We start from the raw sequence: 8,600 nt of genomic DNA, 5'->3' as shown, positions 1-8,600 counted from the left end.
GTTTTATTTTAAAATTATTTTTTAATAAGTAAATTGAAAGTTTAAAATCTTGTTTTAAATATAAATTTTTTAATTATATTTCTATCTGATTTTTTTAATTTATATTTTATAGTCATTTATTTTAAAAAATAATCCATTTTTAATTATAATTATTGGAATACTCAAAGAATAAAAAAAATTCAGTAGCTAACATATATATATATATATATATATATATATATATATAACTATTTTTTGTTTTTACTTACTTTACAATATATTGCATAATTCAATTTTTTTATTTTTTATAAAATTTATTTATATAAAACAAATATTTTTCTTGTACATTGCATGAGTTAAAGTACTAGAAAAAATATTTTAAACATATAAAATATGTTTTATGTTTGTAGTAAATAATTTATAATTTGCTGCAAGGTTATGTTAAATTATTAATTTTTTCTTATAAAAGTATTAAAGTCTAATTAGAAAATAAATAAAAAATGGATAGAAAGAAATAAGTGATTAGAAAATTAAATTATATGACAATAGTGATTTGGAAACGATGGACGGAGACAGTTGTATCCAGCGGTTTGGTTTAGTGATTTAAGATAGAGATAAGTTGGATGGAGATGAGTCCCACAACAAAAAATTATATCCTTGTTGAGTGGTGCATCAAGTGAGAAATGTGTTAGAGAAAACACTTTTACGTTTGTACTCTCGTTGGATCAGCATGTTGACGTTTTTTTTCCTTTTTACATACATTGGTCTTTGGGTATTAAAGTCTTTTTAAAACTAAGTTAATTTTTTTCTCATTTCATTTAAATAAAACAACTTAATTATTTTATCTTCACTATATTAATCACATATTTCTCTTAAACCAAATAATTTAATATTTTATGTTATTTTTCCTTTTTTAATTTCCTTTTTTTCTATTTTTGTCCCCTTTAAATTTTTTTTTCTTCACAGTCAAACATATTCTTTGTCGGATAAACCAATGTGAAGGAGATTAGCCAAGTCCACATATTTAGTTTTTGGTGTACATTGGTTATTGGCTGCACTTATATCAGAATGTATAGATATTACAAAGTTTTTTTTTCTATTTACATTAAATTATAAATTTTGCATGATAGGACTTTGCCAATTATCATTTTAAAGTCATATTTGAAATATTTTTTTATCAATTCATAGCATAAAATCTCTAAGTAATCTTACATAAAAATTAAACCCAAATCAATATGATATAAATATATTTTTCTATGGAAAACAATCAATTTAATTGTAATTTTAATCATATAATTGTAATTATACTAATTAAATTCATAAGTATTAAAAATATATAATTTTAGTTTCTTGTGTCCCAATTATACTAATTGAGTCATTCATATATCATAACTGTACCACCTTAGCAACTAAGTATCTTATTTCACATATATAATAATATAAACAAAAAAGCTTAAATATATTTTTTTGGTTCTCATAATTTAATATTTTTATATTTTAGTTCTTATAAAATGTATTTGTTTTGTTTTTCGTCTTTAAAGTGCTTTAAATAGTATCAAGATAGTATTTGAACAGTAAAAGTTGTTAGCAAAGTTGAAAATGTGGTCCTTCTAGTTGTCTTTAATTTTGATTTTGATTCCCCTTTAAAATTGTTTACGCATTTAATCCTCCTTTTACATCTAATAACGCAAATTTGGTCCCCCAATTCAGATTTACAAACTTACATGTATGTTAACAGATTGACAAGTGTACTAATTTTATCACAAGTAGTAAAGATTAAAATGGATGACCGAGTGTCGAGTCCACATGGACTTTGTTTGTACTTGCATTGATAAATACTCAATTTGTAAGCAATAAAAGAGGGAGTAGAATATAAATAAAAAGAAAGAAAGAAATTAAATTTAAAAAGGCGTGAATAATAAACAAGAAGAGAACAAAAGATAATTTTAGAATACAATTATGTTGAGGCCTAGCATGCCTAACTACCCTTGATGCAATATTAATATTTTTCTCTATTAACTACTTTCCAATTTCCACCCATATTCAACCCTGATCCTTCATGATGAAGAGCCTAATTTGTGTATTCTCTCCCAAGTCTCCTTGCAAAGATTGAATCATAAATTGCATTAAGTATGAAAGATGTATGCAGAGACACAACAAAGTCATTTTATCCCTAGCAATGCATTGTTGAGATGTCATTTCCCAGTTCTTTAGAAATGACCATTTTCCAATGTATAACACCTAAAAACAAATGCATGGATGGTCAAACCACACAGTAGAGATAAAGAGCAGAAAAGAGACAATAGAAATTGAAATTGCATTAATAGATTAGAAGAGCAATTACATTACAAAAGCATTGGCTACTAGGCTCCCAACAGAGGGGTTTAACCTTTCATAACCATGAGAGACTTTACCTTTCAAAGTCTAATAGAAGAAGGGGATGGATGACTAATAACAAGAAAAGGGGGAATGATTAAGAAAAGAGGGTTTCCCTTAAAGGAGAGACTCAGACTTTGGATTTCTTTACTGGAGAACTCTGAAATTCGATTTGTCTTTCCCGTTTGATTCCTCCTCCTTATATAGGCTTCAGGTAACTTAATTTTCATGCTGAATTCGCGCTTAGCGCGAGCTTTCACGCTAAGTGCACATTTGGGCTTTGATGTGGGTTTTCTACGCGCTAAGTGAACTGCCCAATTCTTCTAACTTTTCTTCAAGGTATTTTCTTCCATTTTTTGTATCAATTTTTCCTCTAAAACATTTGAAATTTTATTCTTTTGAATTCTACTAATAAAAAACTACAAAGATGTTAATTTCTTCATTATTTCCTTAAAAACAATAATAAAGTAAAGAAATTACACTCATTTATTAGTTAAAATTAATTATCAAATTAACTTATATTTCACAGTTATCAATGTATCATCGATCGATTCGTCCATTAATGGGTCGTCAATTTTAACTTTTAACTGAGTGTGTTAATTTTTTTTTACACTAACCATAAAGCCTTATTAGAAAACCACACCGAATCTAATTTCTCTTAAAACATTAATTATTAATCTCAGTAGATAGATCCCTTCCCTATCTCTTCTGAAAAGTGCAGGCCACAATGAATCGACCCTTTAATGGTATTGGCACTACCAACTACTATTAGACTTGTCGAGTTTTTCAACAAGCAGAAGAAAACAATAAAATATTAAGCTGCATCGGTACAAGACAAAAAACACACCTCCAAATTCAAATCATGCCTACGTCATGCTTATAACTTATAACCCCCATTTTATTTATATACTTATCTTGCTAATTAAAAAGTTAAGGAAAGTCGAAAACGTATTTGAAAAATTCACGCAGCATGAACCTATGAAAAATACGAAACAAAATAATTAATAGTACTACCTATGCTCCGAATGGACAAAGTTGGAGACACCACAAACGCGGAGGGAGTAAGTGGAGGCGTAGGCGGCGAAGAAGCCTCAACCACATTGGCACGTTGCTATTGCTACCACCCTGGCCTTGGGCCCTCATGCTCTCTTGCGCTAAGACATCACAAAATGCTCTTGTGTGATGAAAGGGTTTGTGATTTTCTGATAAGGTTTTAGGGTTAGTGTAAATTTTTATTTTTACCACTCTTAGTTAAAAATGACAACCCATTAATGGACAAATCAACCGTTAACACATGTCAGTTAGCGTTATTAATAGATTGATAAGTGTATCAATTTTATTATTAGTAAAGATTAAATGGAAGATCGAGTGTCGAGTCTACAACGACTTTGTTTGTACTTGCGTTGGTAAATACCCAATTTGTAAGCAATAAAAGAAGTAGAATAGGAAAGAAATTGTAAGTGTAAAATTTGAGAGTAAAAAGGAAAAAGAACAAGATAACAAGAAAATTAAACAATAGCTTAAATGCAAAAGATGAGTCCAGAATATGATGATGTTGGGGCCTAACATGCCTAACCACCCTTGATGTAATATTAATATTTTTCTCTATTAAATGCTTTTCCAATTTCCACCCACATCTACTAATATGCTCAACCTGATCCCTCACGATGAAGAGTCTAATTTATGTATTCTCTCTCTCAAATCCCTTTGCAAAGATGAACTCATAAACAACATTAAGTATCAAGATGTATGCAGAGACACAATAAAGTTACTCTATCCCTAGCAATGCAATGTTGAGATGTCATTTCTCAGTTCTTTAGACATTACTATTTCCCAATGAATAACTCCTAAAAACAGGTGCATGGATAACCAAACCACACAATAACAATGAAAAACAGAAAAAGAATAATAGAAATTGAGATTGCATTAAGAGATAAGAATAACAATTACGTCACAAAGGGCTTTGGCTGCTAGGCTTCAACTTAGGGGGTTTAGTCTCTCATAGCCATGAAAGACTTTACACTTAGAGACTAATGAAAGAAAGGGTTGGATGACTAGTAATAAGAAAAAGGGAAATGACTAAGGAAAGAGGGCTTCCCCTAAGGGATAAACTTCAGACTTTTGATAGCTCTGAGACTCGGTGTGTCTTTTTCCTTTTGCTTCCTACTCCTTTTATAGGCATGAGATAACTTACTTTTCACGCTGAATTCGCGTTGAGTGCGCATTTGCACACTAAGTGTGCACTGGACTTTTCCTTGTTAGCCTTCTCGCGCTAAACCTGACCTATGCACTGAGCGAGACCACGCGTTAAGCGAGAGTTGCGCGCTTAGCGAGACTTCGAGCTAAGCTTGAAAGTGCCCGCTAAGTGAGAGTTGCGCGTTGAGCGAGTTATCCAATTCTTTCAACTCTTCTTCAATTCTTTTTCTTCCACATTTTTTGTTAATTTCCCTCTAAAACACTTCAATTCGTCTTCTTTTGACTTCTGCTAATAAAAAATTGCACAAATGTTAATTTATTTGTTATTTTATGAAAAACACTAATAAAGTGAAGAAATCATTATCATTATTAGTAAAAAATGACTATCAATTTAGCTCAGATTTCGCAGTTATCAGGTATAAATTTATAACGGTCAACGTCCAAATATGGGTTGGGAAACCAAAATTTTGTGATTAGATATAAAATGAGGACTAAATGCGTGAATAATTTTAAAGAATAACCAAAATCAAAATTGGAGACAATTAGGGGGATCAAATTTACAATTTTGCTAAAATTATTTTAATGCAACGTGTTAGAAAGGAATATTCTCATAGAAAAGTATGTGTTACTGGGAAAAGGTGCTTCCAAATTGGCTTTAGACAATAAATATTCACTTTTAGTTTTATGTTTTTTTTCTTCATAACTAGTTGTATATCAAAGAGCTAAAAAAATATTTTCTTAATGTAATAGATATACTTTTTTATTACTGATATGATAGTTTTTTTTAATATTTTAATATTTTCAAAAAAATATTTTAATCTGTTTTTGTTTCGTTGATCGTTTCTTTCTTTCCCTCGGTATTAATCTATCTTTGTTTTCCAACTTTATGCCATTTAAATGTTTATATCCTTGTTGCAAGACATGTAACAAACAAAATAAAATTGCAAGACTTAGTATGTGATTGGTTTATTGTTTGTAAACATTTAAAGTCAGTTGAATAGTTATGTGTGAGGAATTGAGGATGAATTGGTTTTAATATCCAATTGACTTTTTCAACAGGTATTCAAATACATTGTTAATACGGATAAAAAATTACATTGTTTATATAATGTGTTTAAATTAGATAGTTTTTGGTGATTATTTTACTAATCAAAGACATAATCTATTATGTGGAAAAAATGTGTTTAGATATTTTAAATGAAAAGTAGTTTTAAGATAATTTATTTTATTTTAATTGTTTAAAACAATCAACTTTTATAATAAAATTACAAAAAATAGTGTAGATTTGTTTTAGTATTTGATTTCGTGATTAAATTAACTCACTATTAGGAATAAAATTGAGCAAAAACCGGTTAGAAAACAATTTTTTAGTTTTTAATCATAATTTCCAAAATCTTACTTTTTAAAAAATAAAACATTTTTCACTGGTATTAGAAATAATATAAAATTATGATATAAATATTTAACAATATTAATAATATTAACAAATAAGAGAAAATAAAATTAAAATATTTATTTTATGAAAACAGATTATAATTTTTAAAAATAATCTAATCCAAATACACACTTAGTATTTACTTGGCTGTCTAGTGACCAAAACAATATCGTCCATTTTTTATATCACGTAACACATGAAGGATTTTAGAAGATTGCCTTTGCAAAACTAATAGGAAATGTACAAAATAATTCTATAGTACATTGTTTTGGTGATGATACTAACAGGCGTAGGATGTAACAATATAAAACTTAAAAAAAATTAAATAAACATTAAAATAATTCATTGACTAATTAAAATAATGGATCATCAGTGGTTTAGAACTTAAGTAATCTATAAAGACCCAGCTTTCAGATAACTCGTGGGAAGAATTTCTTCCAACTTCAATATTCTGTGGTCAAGCATTGCCATCCAAGAAGGTAGCAGTATTTAGTTTCTGTATTAGATTTCCAAATTGACCATTCTTTTGTCAACCCATATATTAATGAGTATAGTGCCATTTTCAACCATTTATCTACCCTTTTTTGGAAAGTTTCTTCCATAAAAATGTTGGTTATCCAAAATCCAATGGGCACACCGATGTGTAGGAGCTTTTAGAAAGTCATCAATCATCATCAAGAAAATACAACTCTTACAGCACTTTTACCCATATAGCATTAGGTTTCTTCATTATCCTCCATGCCTGCTTAGCTAAGAGGGTGGTGTTTAAGTAATTGAATTATTTTTCTATTAAAAAAGTGATTGAATTATTTAATTGAGAACTCAAGAAATATAGTCTTGTGAAAGCAATGTCTTTCAAGATTATTTTAATGATGTCAAAGAATCAAGAGTTAAGCAAATTCTAAAGATCCAAGAATCAAGTCTCAAGAATCAAGATCAAGATTCAAGAATTAAGAGAAGACTTAATCAAGATAAGTACTAAAAAAGTTTTTTCAAAACATTGAATAGCACAAGAAGTTTTCACAAAATCATTACTAAAAAGTTTTATTCTCTGGTAATCAATTACCAGAAGGTAGTAATTGATTACTAGTAGCCATCATTGTTTTCAAAACTGATTTACAAAGTTATAATCGATTACCATAATCATATAATTGATTATCAATGTTTTAAAATGTTAGATTTCAAATTTTAAGAGTCACAACTAGTGATACAACATTTTTAAATCATTTTAAACTTGTGTAATCAATTACACAATATTTGTAATCGATTACCAGTGTTTCTAAATGTTTTGATTTTCAAAATTTAAATATGAAGAGTCACATCTGTTGATGTGTAATCGATTACACAATATTTGTAATCGATTACCAGTATTTCTAAACGTTTTGATTTTCAAAATTTAAATATGAAGAGTCACATCTGTTGATGTGTAATCGATTACACCTTGATGGTAATCGATTACCTGATTTTGAAAAATAAATTTTCAAAAGTCACAATTTTTAAAGTGACTTGTTACTGAAGATTTTTTCAAAAGTCACAACTTTTTAAGTGACTAGTTTTCAAAATTATCACAATTTTTAAAAGGTGACTAGTTTTAAAGAATTGCCACAAACTTTAACTTGAGTCATCAAGAGATTATAAATATGTGACCATGACATGAATTTCATAACATCTTTCAACAAGTTTTCATAACAAGTTTTTTACAGAACTTTCTGATTCATTTTTTTCATCTTTCTAAAAGTTTTTGTTCAATTCTTTATCTTTTAAGAAAAGTTCTTTGATCAAAACCTTGTGCTATTATTCTTCATTCACTTCTCCCTTTGTTAAAAGAATAGAAGGACTAACCGTCTTAATTTTTTTGTATCTCTCTTATCCCTTTGCCAAAAGAATAGAAAAACTAACCGCCTGAATTCTTTTGTGTCTCATTTCTCTCTTCCAAGAGAATTCAAAGGACTAACCGCCTTAGAATTGTTTTTATTCTTCCCTTCCCCTTAAACAAAAGATTTCAAAGGACTAACCGCCTGAGATATCTTTTGTTTCCCCTTACAAAGATTCAAAAGACTAACCGCATGAGAATTCTTTGTCCCAACACATTGGAGGGTACATCATTTGTGATACAAGTAGAGGGTACATCTACTTGGGGGTTGTTATACTGAGAACAAGAGAGGGTATATCTCTTGTGGATCAGTTCAAGTAGAGGGTACATCCACTTGGTTATTCAAAGAGAACAAGGGAGGGTATATCCTTGTGGATCGTTGGCTTGTAAAGGATTTTACAAGGTTGAAAGAAATCTCAAGAACCGGTTAGTTGCTTGGGGACTGGACGTAGGCACGGGTTGTGGCCGAACCAGTATAAATCTTGTGTTTGTCTTCTTCTTCTCTACATTTTTTAATTTCCGCTTTACTTTTGTCTAAGTTATTGTCTTTGTTCTTTACATCCTCACAACTTAGTAGTAAAACCTAATTGAATCTAGTAATATTAAGAAGGTTAAATTTTTAATTAGTAAAGACACATTGATAATTAATTCAACCCCCCTTTTTAATTATTCCGAGACCACTTGATCCAACAAGTCTGTCTGTCCCATAAAGCGGTATCTTATGCAAAAGCAATGCAGATA

This window comes from Glycine soja, chromosome 11 (assembly GCF_004193775.1).
Source record: "Glycine soja cultivar W05 chromosome 11, ASM419377v2, whole genome shotgun sequence".
NCBI lineage: Eukaryota > Viridiplantae > Streptophyta > Magnoliopsida > Fabales > Fabaceae > Glycine > Glycine soja.
Note: the sequence above shows the minus strand (reverse complement) of the source record.